We start from the raw sequence: 17259 nt of genomic DNA on the forward strand, positions 1-17259 counted from the left end.
ATAGATAAAAATGACAGTGAGTTAGATAAGTCAATAGGAGCCAAAGAAAAAAGAAAATTTAGGTAAAATCATAAAGGATAAGGCTATTTCTATAATTCTATACTAATGGAATGATTTTACAGTGGTAATACATGCCTGTTAAATCTGGATACTGAGAACAAGACAAATGCCTTCAATTTGGACCTGAAAACAATTACTAAGAGCCCTGTGGACTGCGAAAACTAATCAGTTGATCTAGGAACACACAAAAACTGATTAAGGGGGTAAGTAACAAGAAGGAATTCACATACTATAGGCATATAAAGTTAGTGGATGATGAATCAGAAAAAAATACTATGGAAAGTTGAAAAGTAGGGGAAAAAAGACAATAGATACATTGATGAATTTGATCAAGGACATCATTGGAATGTCTTTCAAAGAGCCATGGATTACAGCTGATAATGATCAAGAGGATGGCCTTTTGCCATTACATTCAGCTATTAGGAGCAACTCAGTAGCTCAGTATATAAATAAAGAAAAGATGCAGAAACACTATGGGACAATTATTTGAACAATAAACACAATCTCTGAACAAACAAATAAGATACTTTAAAGGTAGTATTTAGTAACTATGTCAGCTTTTTTGGCACTGCAAAAAAACAAAAACAAAAAAAACCAAAAACCCCTGGAGATCAGAGATGGCAAAGTTATATCACTTTAAGGACCGAATAGTTTTCATTCTTAAAAGTTCTGAACAGAAGAGATCAAACTTGGCTAAAAAATCCTGGTCAAATTAGCACACCACTGTGGATGGTGTTGAGATGATGGACCATGCTAATCAATGGTGCCAGAATTCCTGGCACCCCAGAAAACCCATTGATTAGGCAAAAAAAAAAAAAAGAGTCTGTGGTACATTAGAAAGTGAATGAAAAGATGATACCTTTTTTTTTAAAGCAGTTTTGAAAATTTGGATATTAAAACAACTTTTGAAAAATATTTTTAATTTGGAATAGAGTATTTTGTTAGTTCATTCCATTTCTTTACAGGCTTTTTATTAGATATTGTGGAAGCCATTCTCCCAATCTGGGGAAATTTAATGGTTGAAAATAAAAAGTTAAAAGTATCTGGTGGTCATCCTAAAACTTTGGAGATTTGAAATTTCTTGAGGAATCAAGGAATTTTATTTTGAAAGAACTCTGAACATTATTCCTGAAATGGTCAGAGCATTATTTCAAAAAATAAGCAGCTTAATTTTGAAATTCAAAAATACATTTGAAATTTTCTGCTTTTTTCCGATCCACAGATAACTGATGGAGTGTCCTGAAATTGTAGCTTTGCAAATGGTGACAAACAAATTGTGAATTTTCAATTATCTACTAAAAATAAAAAGGCATCTGGTAGAGCCTTATCAGACTAATAATTTTTATTAAATGGAAATTACATGTAAGGCTATTCTCTGGAATTTGAAAAATCTGAAGCAACAGATAAAATGTTAGCATTCCACATGGCCTTTATGTGAAGCAGAAAAAGAAAACCTTTGCAAGGACAAGTATCATACTTGACAGATTAGTACAACATTTGCAAAGTCAAACTTTCAGTGTTTACTGGCTTCCTGACAGAGTTGTGAATTATCATGAGAACTCACCAAAGCATTAACTGATTCCTGATGCCTATAATTCAGAGAACGAGTGCCCAAACTCTTACTTTGGTCTATAAAGCAGTCAGTAATCTTGTTCTAATCTACTCAAGAGGCCATCTGCTCTTGAAACATTAGAGCTTGATGAGTCTGGAGGCATTATCTGATTCACAGTATAATACCAAATGCTCAGAAGTCAGTCCCTCTCTCTGCTGGAAACCCTTGATTCTGAAATTCTATCTCCCACTAGATTGCATTCCTGAAACAAAGTTACCTTTGTGATAAGTTACACTACACCACAATAGAAAGATTGTAATAAAGCTTGACAGCCCACCGCCTGATTCCAGGAAGACTGTGCTGGTCATCCATTCCTTGGATGCAGTTGTTGATAGAATTGGTCAATACAATTTTGCTGCATTTTGGAGTGTAAAAATAGATCAGAGAATGGAAGAGTTTTAACACAAAAACAAGTGATTCACTATCCCATCCAAGAATCCTTATATTGGTCTTGTAATAGCAGAATACCAGCTTTTAAGTTTTATTTCTATTTTGTTGCAGGGATAGAAGAGCACAAAAATAGTTTCATGGCTAGCAGTGGAACTAGGAATCACTAGAGACTACTAGGATTCTCACACCATGGTGGGACTCAATGGTTATGCCAATTTTAAAAAGTTATTTCTGTTGCGATACCCTAAGCACCACTGGAAACTGAGTTAACTTCTCATTTAATGTCCACGAGGTTACAAAATAACAATGTCCTGAAGGCGTTTTCAGAGATGCACAGCAGTAGTGGGTTTCAAAGCCCGTCACTACTGATTCACTCATGGACACACGTGTGCTCATGCGCAGAGATGTCTGGGCGGATGGGCAGAGCCTCCCACCGCTGCTGTTACTGATTCGCCTGATCCGGGATGAACCGGTAGCAACCCACCACTGATGCACTGATGGCTGATCATCAGAATACCACACAAAAGTGGATGGAAGCGTGGGGTAGCTATTCCCCCCAAGATATCTCTGAGCATATTAATCCTAATAGTATACCTCCAGGATTTAACCTACCCCGGCACATATGGGTGACATATAACAGAATTCGAACGACTCATGGGGTGTGTGCCGACTCCTTGTATAAATGGGGAAAGACACCGTCAGCACAATGTGATTGTGTGGCCCCTCGACAGACTATCCAACATATAGTGAGGGAATGCTCTAACAGAAGATATCCAGGAGATTCTAGGGACTTCCCCTGCATAACAATGACAGCTACTGACTGGATCTCCAAACTCGACATTAAACTCTGAAATGTTATTTCTGTTTTCCTTTTAGGTTTTCTTACTGCTTTTTTTAAATTGTTTTAATTGTTTTAACTTGTAAAAACGAAGTGTTTTAATATTGTGTGTGACCAGCCATATGCTAAATAAATAAATAAACTGATGCAGAGGTAATTAGATGTATTAGATGCAGAGGCAATAAGTGTTACTCCTACTGCTGCTGTTAGTTAAGGTTACCCAGGTATAATATTGAGAATTGCAAATGGTAATATTTCCTCAGACAGTGTTAAACCTGGAGTTAGCGCTGATCATTTTTACCCTAAGTCAGGTTTATGTGTAACTCAGGTTTATGTGTGTGTGTTCTAGAAATCAAATTTTACTTTATCTTGTAACTGAATTTCACAAGGCTTATTGGATTTGCTATGTGGATTAAACTAAAGCTTCCACATACCATTGAACTTTCTTTAAAAACGCACTTTTCAAATAATGATTATCCAAAGCTTATACAATCCCTTAGGTCCTACACATTGCAGTTTGGCATTGCAGTAGATCCAGTGAGGTTTTGAAAAAATAAAGGAAGAACTGCAATTTGGATTCTTAGTCTTGTGTTGCCAACCTTTTTTCTCCAAACATAAAAGTAACTGAGGACTTGAGGGTTGTACCAAAGAAAGTAGAATGAACATAATAATCTGTGTTTATTTATCTTCTTTTAAAAAAGAAAAACAGCACTAGAAACCACATAATTGCTAAAACACTGCAAAAGCTGGCATTTTAGGAAAAAAATCTTACAATTAAATGTAACAAAGCAGACATAAGTATAAAGAAATACTATTCAATAGTATGATTGCAAATATACAATTTCTTGCTTGAGCTTCTAGTATCAAAATGCACAATGAACAGAGTCATATAGTCATGCATATCCATTGATGGGAAGGCTCAAACTTACAGTACGAAATGGTAAAATGTTATTATAGCATTTTTTTGTAAAGAACAGAGACTTATTTTGACACAACTATCTAACAATTCTAGCAAAGTTCTTTCATTTAATGAAGACTTTCGGTCTAAGAAGGCACAAAAACTGTTGGTAAATTTAAGAAACCTAACCTGCATTTTTGCTTGGAGCATCTTACTGAAGTATGATTGGTTCAATTTAGAACATGTTGCCCTGGGAAACCTAAAGTAATTAAAATAAGGCTGGCAAAGTAATAATGCAGAAAAAGAGGAAAACAGACTGCAGGAGCAAAGCTTTCTATTAAGAGATGAAATCATTACTGTACAGAAAAAAACCATAAGAACAAGTCCTGCATTATTCCTTTTTCTTGAGCTGAAAAGTTGTGGGACCATATGTGTTAGAAGAAGATAAAGGAATATTGTGAATAAGTGAAGATAATCATGCAAAAACAATAGACATGCTAGAGGTACTTCAAGATCTTTTTTACTGATAACATGAAGAATGAAGGTTCTGGCAAAAGAATGATCAGATCCTTGGTGCATGCTTTAAAAAGAGAGCAATAGTTGCACACACTGACTGATGGAAATTCTTTATGTAAATTTGTAATTTCTGGTAGTTATAATATTTTATGAATGGCATTGGTAAAAACTTACTCAAGTCAATTAGCATCTTCATGGATATATCCACAAAAATATTTTGGGAAGGATCAATATGGAAGCATGCCTTCTTCCAGGATGCTTTTCTATTTTGTGGTCTAGTCTATAGGCTTGACATTTCTTGGTGGCTTTTCACCTACATTTATTTCTTTATTTATGAAATTGATATCATCACTACTTATCTTAACAAATAACTGTCACTTCATAGTACACAAAATGAAAACATCAATAAATATCAATATATAAATATAATACATAGTAAGATGATTGCATATACATTTAATAAACATATACACAAATATATGTAAAATACAAGCATGTACTTTCTATATGAAAATATGTGATTTCTATATTATTCAGGATTAATGAAAATTCCTATTAGTCTTCTCTGCATTATTGTCATCCATGTGCAATAAGCTACACATCATATTATCTTCCAAAGTTCAACACAACTGGAACTTGGGTTGGAAATGCTCCTTTATTAAATTGCATACTCTTCTTGTACAGGATATCTTTTTTGTCTATGTTTACATAACCCCAGCTGCTATTACAAAGGCCGCTTTTTCCATCTGTGTATTCTGATAATTCTTTAACATTGGGAGCCATGAGCACTATTCAATAACAACTGATAATTTAGAAATATTGTAAGTTTGTTAAACCATCTGGATTTTATTTATTTTTATTCACTTATTTGATTTCTACAGCCATTGACTTCAACAATTAGAATGGAATGGAATGGAATGGAATGGAATGGAATGGAATGGAATGGAATGGAATGGAATAGAATAGAATAGAATAGAATAGAATAGAATAGAATAGAATAGAATAGAATAGAATAGAATAGAATAGAATAGAACAGAACAGAACAGAACAGAACAGAATAGAATAACAGAGTTGGAAGGGACCTTGGAAGTCTTCTACTCCAACCCTCTGCTCAGGCAGGAAACCCTATACCATTTCAGACAAATGGTTGTCCAATCTATTCTTAAAAACTTCCAGTGTTGGAGCATTCACAACTTCTGGGGGCAAGTTGTTCCACTGATTAATTATTCTAACTGTCAGGAAATTTCTTCTTAGTTCTAGGTTACTTCTATACTTGATTAGTTTCCATCCATTCTTGTCCTGTCCTCAAGTGCTTTGGAGAATAGTCTGACTCCCTCTTCTTTGTGGCAACCCCTGAGACATTGGAACACTGCTATCATGTCACCCCCAGTCCTTCTTTTCATTAAACTAGACATACCCAATTCCAGCAACCATTCGTTATATGTTTTAGTTTCCACTTCCCTAATCAACTTTGTTTCTCTTCTCTACAATCTTTTTAGAGTCTCAACATCTTTTTTACATTGTGGCGACCAAAACTGGATGTAGTCTTCCAAGTGTGGACTTACCAAGGCATTATAAAATGGTATTAACACTTCATGTGATTTTTATTCTATCCCTCTGTTAATGCAGCCTAGAACTGTGTTGGCTTTTTTGGCAGCTATAGCACACTGTTGGCTCATATTTAGGTGATTGTCCACTAGGACTCCAAGATCTATCTCATGGTTACTATTATTGAGTGAGGTACCACCGACACTATACCTGTGCATTTGGTTTTTCTTGCCTGAATGTAAAACCTTACTTTTTTCACCATTGAATTTCATTTTGTTAGATGGCACCCAATGTTCAAGTCTGCCAAGATCCTTCTGTATCTTAAGTCTATCTTCTAGAATCTTGGCTATTCCTGTCATCTTGGTGTTGTCTGCAAATTTGATGAGTTCTCCATCTATCTTCCTCATCCAAATAATTGATTAATTATCAATTCATCAATTGATAAGTATTGGGATACTCCATTGAATACAGTGCAGTTTGTCAGCCAGTTACAAATCTATCTTGTGGTGATACTGTCAAACCCACCTTTTTCTACCTTATCATGTAGTAGGTTGTGGTCTACTTTATCAAATGCCTTACTGAAGTCCAAATAAATTAGATCCACAGTATTCCTCTGGTCCATCAAATTATTTTGAGTGGTGTACATCATAGAACATAAAACAAATTAAAAATGATTAGATGAAGATAAAGAATGTAAAGATTTCCTCTGTTTGTTCATGTCTGGCTCTAGGGCCTAGTGCTCATCTCCATTTCTTAGTTGACGGAGACAACATTGTCCAAAGACACTTCTGTGATCATATAGCCAGCATGACTATATACTGGGGCCCATAGAATGCTGTTATATATATGGCACCCAAGTAAAATTGTAACGATGGATGATAATACAGCCAAGAAATGGGGCCCTTCACACATTCATCATCAAATATTTCCAGATATTTGTATAAAAGACCAGCAGTATTGGAGTCATCCTGATCTCTAAAAGAAAAAAAATTTCAAGGCCAGGGGCTACAGCAGAGAAGGCACCTCTCCTGTTTCCCACTAGCCAACATTCTTTAGCTGATAGGACCTATAACATGCCCAATCTGCATGTTGAATTGAAGGGGTAAATGGTGATTTATTGACAACTTGATGTGACAGCATGCCATTGTCAGCTGAAATGAACGTTGACTGAATCAGTAATGGTAGTGAGGTAGTTTTTCCCACCTTTTTGGGAAATGCAGTCGATTTTACTAGTGTTGCTATTGTTTCAGACAGTTTTTAAAGAAAAAAATCACAACAATCAATTCAATCTGGATCTATAAAACTGTTAGATCTGGCAGATTAACATCTTCTAAATTCCCCTGTCTGGTCTATTAACAACTCTTTTGAAACCCAGAACTTCTGTTTGGATTCAGCTAAACACATGCTTAAATATCTCTCCCCCAAATCAAAAGGATTTAATATCTTTCAGTTTTAATTCCATGTCTGTCAAAGTGACTGTTAATTATCATCACCACAAGAGGATGGTCTGAAATAGTAGCAATATAAAGGGTGTTGCTATGCATGTTAATTGTGCTACTGTGATTAATTTATATTAAATAATATTTTGACATACATTTTTTATAAATATCAGATTGTATGACACTCCAGCCATTTCAAATACAAATCAGTATGCTATATATTTTCGATGCAATGCATTTTTATCATAACTGACAAAATAGATATTATTTTTAACATAGTGTTAGACAACTCGTTGAAGATGAATATATTATGCATTTGGAGGTCATAATTAGATTAGCAAGCGTGGAAAATTATTCATCAATATATTCTTTTTGCAATATTGACATTTTTCATTTAGCCTGTAACTGTCATTGTTGCCATCTGCTTATTGCCAATTGCATACACGCAAAAAAAAAAAAAAAAATCTTGTTAAATATACATGGTTAAATCATTGACTAACTTTCACACATTTCATTCACACAATAAGAATCATCATATCACCTGTGTTGGAGTATAGCTTTTTCTGTAGTATAAAATGAGCCTGGATAGCTCTGCAGACAAAGGCACTGTAATTTAACACCAGCTGTCTGCAATTAAAGTAAGTTCGAATGTTGCCAGGCTCAAGGTTGACTCAGCCTTCCATCCTTTTTAAGGTAGGTAAATTGAGGACCCAGTTTGTGGGGGCAATAAGCTGACTTTGTATAAAATATACAAAAGTATGAAGGCTATTGCTTAACGCACTGTAAGCCGCCCTGAGTCTCCGGAGAAGGGCGGCATATAAATCAAATTTTTAAAAAAATGTCCCAGAATAATGACAGTTCTGTTTATAGAAAGTGCAGCTCTCAAATAAAATACTAGGCAGAAGGACAGAGAATTTAAGTTATGGAGAAGCACAAAGTGTGTGGTGGTGTACAGTTTATCTTCCCACATGCTTTTAGCCAAGTTAAGAGAGAAACTATGAAGAGTACTTGAGGGAAACATCTTTTCCCTTCCCCAATTCTCTGGTCTTGAAGTTGCTCCTTCCTCATTTTTTTTTTCACATTAAGAAAAGTCAATAGAATATCAGAAGTGAATCACTTTCTAAGTATCTCGGGGAATAAAACTGTATGCTAATTTAAAATCTGCAGCAACCATACAGTCAAGGGTTGCCCAAGATTTATTTCCTAAACTGAAAGTAGGATTGTTCACATCTATGCACTGACTCTTATGTAATCCATTTCCATCATTCTCTGGCCAACTAAGCAGCTCTTTGAATAAAATAAAACTGATTATGAGATGTCCAATGCAATTGTCTTTGCAATCAGATACCACAATCAAGTCACAATAGGTCACTCAGAAAACCTTCTTAGAAGGAAGCATATAATGCAGACAGCAACTCAAGCTATTCTGATGATTGGTACACCTTAATCATAATAAAGTGGTGGACTAGAGGGCATTAAAGATTAAGGTCAATTTTGGTATCTAAAACAAACAACTTACAAAGCTATTCAATGCCAAAACCAGCTCTCTGCCTGCATGTTTATAAACTATTACAATCCAATAGCAACATTTTTAGATTTAACAATGGCAACAGTGCCCAAGGAGGGAGAGAGTAAAAAAACAACAATTAAGGTTCCAAGTATGAAATCAAAGCCTTTCCCTATTTTTAACATCTGTTCTGTTTATACCAGTATGTTAAAAAAAAGAAGAGGCCCTAAAATTTGTGGTTGCAGCCATCATTGTGACTTTTTTGGGACCACACCTTTGTGGAGATCCCTGAACTGGAAGAATTTTGGAAGAATAGTCTTCTCTTTGAATAGGTTCAAGAATAGGTTCTATGAGATGAAACTCTACTTTGAAAAGACTATTTCTAGAAATGTGTATATGACCATATATATTTTTGATTTCTCATTGCTATCAGTAACAAAATGTTGTTCAATTCTTCAATATCTTTGATAGCAAAATAAACGTGGAAGATATAGAATATATTTTGCTAGACTTGTTAACTTAGAGGGAAGATAACCAAAATGTTTTAGAACACAATTCCTTTGCTATATTGAGACTTGCAGAGAAATGAGTGCGGATATGAAAAAAATGTGTTGATAACCAATTATTTGACCTTTCCTTTAAAAATCAAGTGCGGCCAACTGTTCTTACTGTATATGGAAAGAGATCATATCTGGTATCAGCAATTGGCCTGCTAAACCTAAAGTAGAACCCACTGGTATTCTCACATTGCCTTCTCATTGAGCCCACAAATATTTGCTAGGCTTTCATGGGTATTCCTAGTGAAATTATAGCATGAATTCTGGGGAATTAAAACAATAGCTTCTAGAACGCCTTGAAGGGCTGCAGTCTTTGCTAGTTACGCCTGAGGAGTAAGCTTGAAGAAATTTCCAAATTCAGCCAGAGGATCCACTAGAAGTTTCTTGTCTCATAGTTTCCTTCAAGCTGAAGTTGAGAAGTTGTTACACCCATAATATGATACCATACATTCTTATAACTATATTTTCTTAAGTTATTGGGAAAATATTTCATAAAGGTAATAACATATCTCAGTAAACCAAAATAAGAATCTTCAACCCAGTGGTCCTTTTGAACTATGTAGAATGTGCCCTAAATATGCTTCTTCAATCTTCCCCCTTCCCCCTACCTCTGAATTAAATAAAAATAATAGTCACTTATTTAAAAAAAAATGGCCATTCCTTTGATGTACTTTATTATATCCAACTTCACAGCAATTTATGTAATATGAAGTGCCTAACAAGCTGGAATACTGAAATATTGGACATATATTATCAAAAAGGAATACATTTTGTTTCATTTTCAGTATTATGGCAGTATTATCTTCAAGGAACCCCGCAGTGAAGGGATGCTGAACTATATTCTCTTAATTTTGTTTTGTACAATAAAGCAACATGGGAGTTTAAGGTCTGAAACTAAGAATGCTAACAAAGAAATAAGCTGTTTTGTGAACAGTTACATTTAATAGCCTTTTTCTTTGCATTCTTTGCAAATCTCATCAGAAATTGTTCAGTTTTGCATTGGAAGTGGGTGACAAAGCCTACTACCAGCATTATGAGGAAGAAGAAATCCAGTTACACTAAACATGCCTCTGGAGCAGATCAAAAGGAGGCTTCAGAAATGCAGAACTTTACAACTCTTTCCAAACTTGAACTAACTAGGAGCCTAAGGAAAAAGTGGTGCAAAAAACTACATCAGAAACTGCAGCTCTGGGGGACAATGTTCATAAGAAAACTGAAGGTAGGAAGAATATGGTCATACTGCACTCTACAAGCGTAGAAATCTACAGTAGTATGTAGGATATGTATACAGACCAACTCCACAGAAGATCTGAAGGCATTTGGAAACTATTATGAAGCAAAAATCTAAAATAACAAATAAACAAAAAACATTTTAAAAGGCACTGTACTAATTCTGGATCCCATTAACTGGAAGAGAGCACAGCTATACATTTTTAACAAAATAAAGACTGAAATCCAAAATTTGTGTATTGGGGATATGGAACATCTGAGGCTGTATGATCAAATTCTGTTCTTTGTCAAGCCAAATTCTGTTCTGATACTTTGACATTGTGCAAGGAATGCATGATGGAGCCCAAAGTCCCAGAAAATAAAAAGGAATTAATTCAAAGGCCTTTGAAAGACCTTTCCAAGAAAACACAACATCTACATATATCCAGAAACACAATTCATAAATGCATAAAAACGCTGATGCTATTACCAATAAACCTAAATTCAGTATCCACCAATCTAGAGAAATTTCCAGAAGTATTGGCAAAGAGACAAAATTTATAAGATGTCTTGTCTAGTGATACAGCAGAAGAAAAAAGGGGTTCATAGTATGTCTAAAATGAAATAATCCCAACGTGGCTATTGGATTATATCCTTTCTCTTTGTACGAACAGCAGATGATATTCAAAAAAGAACAAAGGAAAAGAGATAAATATTTTAGGAGACAAATTCAGTATATGCTTGACTAGCATCTGAACAATCAGCTCAGATTGTTTACATTCAGATCCCCATCTTGTTTGGAATTGCTTCCATAGCTATTGTTTAGCTAGTGAACTGAAATGTTAGAATATGTTTTGGAGATATTAAAGGACACTGTTTTTCATGCTGTATATGTGGACATATAAAACCAAGTGCTAACTGAACCATAGAGAATGCATGCTTAATTGAAATGCAATCTCTTTTCAGTCTTGCTCAGCAAATCACCTTTACTAGTGATCATGATGGGTAATGAACTTAATGAACAATATAATGACTTCTCAATCTAATGGAATACATATAATCCCTCTGAAGGAAGCGGCATGTTAAAACATGATGTGCCGAAGATCAGGAGAAAATAAAATTTAACTTTTAGATAAATGTACCAAGGGTCAGGATGTGACCTGTTCTGATCAAGAACTATACAAGAACAGCTTAGAGCCCTCCCCAAATAGTATTCTAAATTATAACAATAATTCATGAGATTTATAAAAACAAGCTGATCACAAGAGATGAAGAGGACCTCTATGTGAAAGATGGGGAAGTGGCTATGAAGCTGTCTCCATATTTTGCTAGTTGTTTGCTGCTTTTTGCTGCAACTCCTCACACTGTCTTTTCTACACTGGAAAAGAAAAACAGCTATAAGAAAAATTTTGGTAAGAAACTAATTACTAATTTATAATTTATAGTTATAATTAACCTCTAGATAGTTGGAAAATCATATGAATCAGCGATACATACTTCTAACTACTTGTGCTGGAATGAAAAAGTATACACAAGATAAAATTATATTCAAGGTTTGATACAATTATCATATGCAAATGGCTACCTTCTGTTGATTGTGTTCCCACAATGACAAAATTTGAGAGAGGAATCCTTCTCACAAATATATATCACAGATAATACTATGAAGATTACTGGTGCTACACATAGGAAGGATAATCCCAGTGGTGGGATTAAGCCAGTTCGCACAACTTCAGGAGAACCGGTTGTTAACTTTCTGACCAGTTTGGCAAACTGGTTGTTGGAAGAAATCATTAGGGCAGAGAATGGGTTGTTAAATTACTTGAATCCCACCACTGATAATGCCGTGTTAAGGAAGATGAAGGAAAAGACTTTTGTGACATAGATTTATTTCACCAGATAAAATATAATTCATGATCAGTGAAATGAGCTACACAGAAAACTTGTCATCACCAAACAGAGTGTGAAAACATTTATGATCAAGGTGGAAGTCAGAGTCAAGATACTAACATCTAAAGCATGTGGTTTAATATATATAAAAAACAGAATAACAGAATTGGAAGTCTGGATCCTTGAAGTCTTCTATTCCAACTCCTTGCTTAAGCAGGGGACTCTGGACATTTCTGACAAATGGCTGTCTAATCTCTTCTTAAAAAACTCCAGTGATGGAGTACAATTTCATAATATGAAAAAAAACCCTCTTTTGACCTTGAATTAAGATGTTGACCTATAGGAACTCAAATAAGATTTTATGAAGTAACATAGTAAGGTATGGTATAGCCTGGTCTGGTCTGGTCTGGTACAGTGGGGTATAATAGAGTATGGTACAGTATGGGATGATATAGTATAGTATAATAGAGTAACATTGTAGAAGTAGTCTTCAACTTACAACAGTTTGTTTAGTGATGGTTTGAAGCTACAACGGCACTGAAAAAAGTGACTTATGACCATTTTTCACACTTACAACCATTGCAGCATCCCCATGATCATGTGATCAAAATTTAAAACCTTGGCAATTTACTCATATGATGGTTACAGTATTCTGGGATCATGTGATCACCCTTTGTGACCTTCTGACAAGAAAATTAAATAGGGAAGCTGGATTCACTTAACAACTTAACTGCAGTGATTCATTTAACAACTGTGGCAAGAAAGGTCGTAAAATGGGGCAAAACTCACTTAACCACTGTTTTGCTTAGCAACAGAAATGTTGGACTCAATTGTGATCATAAGTTGAGGACTACCTGTATTGTAACATTGCCAATATAACATAAATATTGAATGCATTATAGAAGCTGTATAGAAGTGAAATAATGCTGTACACTCTTCCCATATTTAATCCCATATTTATGTCCATATATGTTATGGGAAGTGGAGTGGAAGAAGATAAATGGCTTTAAAATTGGAGGAAGAAACATCAATATCCTGTGCTATGCTAATAACACTATTGTGATTTTGGGAGTGTCTAGAAGCTCTTGTAATAAAAGTGAAGGAACACAGTAACAAAATAGGAGAAAATTAAATATGTAGAAGACCAAGCCAATGTCAGAAGTTAAAACAACTAATTTTAGGATTGACACTGGAGATCCTGCAATGGTAGATATCTTGTGCCTTTTAAGATTCAACCATCATCCATATAGGAACAAGCAGGCATGAAATATATTGCACAATAGCACTTGGTAGAGCAGCCACAAAGGCCTTGGAAATGTTATTCAAATATGATCTGTCCATACCTACAAAGATCAGAATCATCCTTCCCCAGTGAATCATAAAGGCAAATCTAATAAAAGACCCAAGTTGATTAAGATACAAAACAAAAAAGGATACATTACAATGTTTATCATAGTGAGTAATTAGTTTTGTTTCAGTGACATCAAGGCAATAAATGTCTGGAGAATATACATATTAACTAATATATATTAATTGAATTGAATTGAATTTGGCCAAATGTGATTTGACACACAAGGAATTTGACTCCGGCACAGAAGCACTTAGGGTACATGCAAAGCAACAAAATAATAATAATAATAATAATAATAATAATAATAATAATAATAATAATAACAACAACAACAACAACAACAACAACAACAACAACAACAACAAGTACAATCTTGAATTGACTACAAGAAAGCATTTGATTCACTACCGCACAGCTGGATCATCGAGTGCCTGGATGCCTTCGGAATATGCAAGTGCATTGGTACTTTCATTGCAAATGCGATGAAGCACTGGAAAACAGAACTGTTTATTGGAAGTGAAAGCTATGGATTGATCAACATCAAAGGAGGGATTTTCCAGGGTGATGTTTTGTCACCTCTGCTGTTCATCATCGCCATGACCCCTCTGTCAACAATTCTACAGGAAACTAATCTGGGTTATTAAACTGATAAAAATTCACAGAAAATCTCTCACCTGCTGTATATGGATGACCTGAAGTTATACGGAAAATCAGAAATTGAAATCCAGTCACTGACCAATACAGTTCGAATTTTCAGCACTGACATCAGCATGGAGTTCAGCCTGGACAAATGTGCCACAGTGGCACTGAAGAAAGGGAAGATCATAGAAAGTAATGGAATTGAAATGCCCAATGGACAAACCATCAAGTGCCACCAACCCGAAGTCTACAAATACCTGGGCATACTGCAGTTGGACAACATCAAGCACAGGCAAGTGAAAAATGTGGTCAGCAAAGAATACATACAAAGGGTCAGGAAACTTCTAAAAAGCAAACTGAATGGTGGTAACACCATCAAGGCTATAAATACCTGGGCCATACCCATCATCAGATATACTGCTGGGATCGTAAACTGGCCCCAGGCAGAGCTGGACAGCCTGGATAGGAAAACAAGAAAACTGATGACAATACACTATGTGCTGCACCCACGTAGTGATGTCGACAGGCTATATTTGCCCAGAAAAGCAGGCGGCAGAGGACTTCTGAAACTGAAGCAGACAGTCGAAGCAGAGAAACATGCTCTGGCAGATTATGTGAAAGACAATGTTGAACCAACTCTGATGGAGGTCAACAAGAGGAAGCTGCTCAAAGTGCAGCAAACCAAGACTCAATATAGGAAAACAGAGATGCAAACTCGGGCTGATGGCTGGTGTAACAAAGCACTGTATGGACAGTTCCTTGAGAAGATCCAAGGAAAAGTAGATAAGGAAAAGACCTGGCTATGGCTGACCAACGGAACACTGAAGAAAGAAACAAAAGGCCTGATTTTTGCAGCCGAGGAACAAGCCATCAGAACGAATGTAATCAAAGCCAGAATAGAAAAATCTGCTGATGACCCCAAATGCAGACTCTGCAAAGAAGCGATGAAATAATTGATCACATACTGAGTGGTTGCAAAACAATAGCTCAGACTGACTACAAACAACATCACAACACAGTCGCTCAGATGGTCCACTGGAACTTGTGTAACAACTACCATCTGCCTGTAGCAAAGAACTGGTGGGATCATAAGCCTGAAAAAGTGGTCGAAAACGAGCATGCAAAACTACTGTGGGACTTCCGAATACAGACTGACAAAGTTTTGGAACACAATACGCCAGATACCAAGATTGTGGAGAAGAAAAAAATGTGGATCATCGACATTGCCATACCTGGTGACAGGAGAATTGATGAGAAACAACTTGAAAAAGTCACCAGATATCAGGACTTGAGAATCGAACTGCAGAGACTCTGGCATAAATCAGTGCAGGTAGGTCCAGTGGTACTTGGCACACTGGGTGCTGTGCCTAAAGACCTAGGCAAGCACTTAAAAACAATTGGCGCTGACAAGATCACCATTGGTCAGCTGCAGAAAGCCACCTTACTGGGATCTGCTCGCATAATCCGCCGATACATCACACAGTCCTAAACGCTTGGGAAGTGTTCGACTAGTGATTTGTGATACAAAATCCAGCATGGTCATCTTGTTTGCTGTGTATACTGTCAAGTTTGTGTATAATAATAATAATAATACCAATAAAAGAGAGAAATAAACATAATAATGATAAATAATAGTATTATAACCACAGTATACAGTATGGGTACATGTACATAGGTATTAGACAGCACAGTAAGAATTAGGTGTTCATCAGAGTGATGGCACAGGGGAGAAAACTGTCCCTATATCGAGTTATTTTGACATGCACAAAGTTGAAGGAGTTGAAACAGCTTAATTTAATTTCAAATAGGAAAGAAATGAAATTGTATTAAACTTTTGGTTCTAGTAACATTCCCTTCTTTTTGTAATATGGCCGTACTTATCACTCCACTCCCATCTCTGAAAAGAAATTGTGCATTTTTAATAGTTGCAATCAACATTTCAATGTGTGCTTTCAATGAATTGGGATGTTTAATATAAGAGCCAGTTTGTTGTAGTGGTTGGTCATTAGACTAGAAATCAGTAGACTGTGAATTCCAGTCTCACCTGAGGCACAAAGCCAGCTAGATGACCTTGGCTCAGGCACAATTTTTCAGCTGCAGGAAGCAGGCAATGACAAATCACTTCTGAAAACCTTCTCAAGGAAATTGCAGGGTCTTATCCATGCAGAATTGGACAAACAAATGAAAGGTATGTTCAGGTTTTGTTTGGTTTGGGATTGTTCTCTATGTAACGCTGCATATTTTACATTTTATGCCACCAGAATATCTGCAGATTGTTGTCTCTATGACTCAAACCACAGAATATTAGCAATTATTCATGTAGTCACATGTCTGCATGCCATGTTTTGGACCTTTGAAGCAGGAAAAACAAAATTCTGATATGTTAAAATCTGCACGATTGTATCACTGTTGGAATCAAATTGTAAAAAAACAACAAAAGTAACCTGGCTTCTACTTATAAACCTCCCTGCAACCAGATGTTAAGTGAATTGGACTACTAACCTTAACCCCTGGTGGCTACTTTTGACATCTCCTAAAGAATGTCTATTGAAAAGTATATCTGAGCATGTTGTCAAGCATTGACTTGATTAATCAGGGTTAGAGTTTGTGTATTCAAAATAATGTTTTACTGTGAGGTATCAAAACTCAAACTATGGTAATGAAATGGACATACCTTAAAATATTTTGGCACCTTAAAAATAAAGTTGTCAAGTAGCACTGAACTTTTGTTAATGTCATGGCATCACTTATTCCTTCTGTATCTTCTTGGATGTGTACAACTTCCTATTCCATGTTAGTATCCAC

At 35.7% G+C, this 17259-nt stretch overlaps 1 pseudogene; it reads left to right on the forward strand.

The window, feature by feature from the left end:
* The first annotated feature begins 14936 nt into the window (after window positions 1-14936).
* On the forward strand, window positions 14937-15943 carry LOC148114354 (uncharacterized; annotated as a pseudogene).
* Window positions 15944-17259: the final 1316 nt, after the last annotated feature.

Source organism: Pantherophis guttatus, chromosome 4 (genome assembly GCF_059756535.1).
Source record: "Pantherophis guttatus breed Tessera chromosome 4, ASM5975653v1, whole genome shotgun sequence".
Classification (NCBI taxonomy): domain Eukaryota; kingdom Metazoa; phylum Chordata; class Lepidosauria; order Squamata; family Colubridae; genus Pantherophis; species Pantherophis guttatus.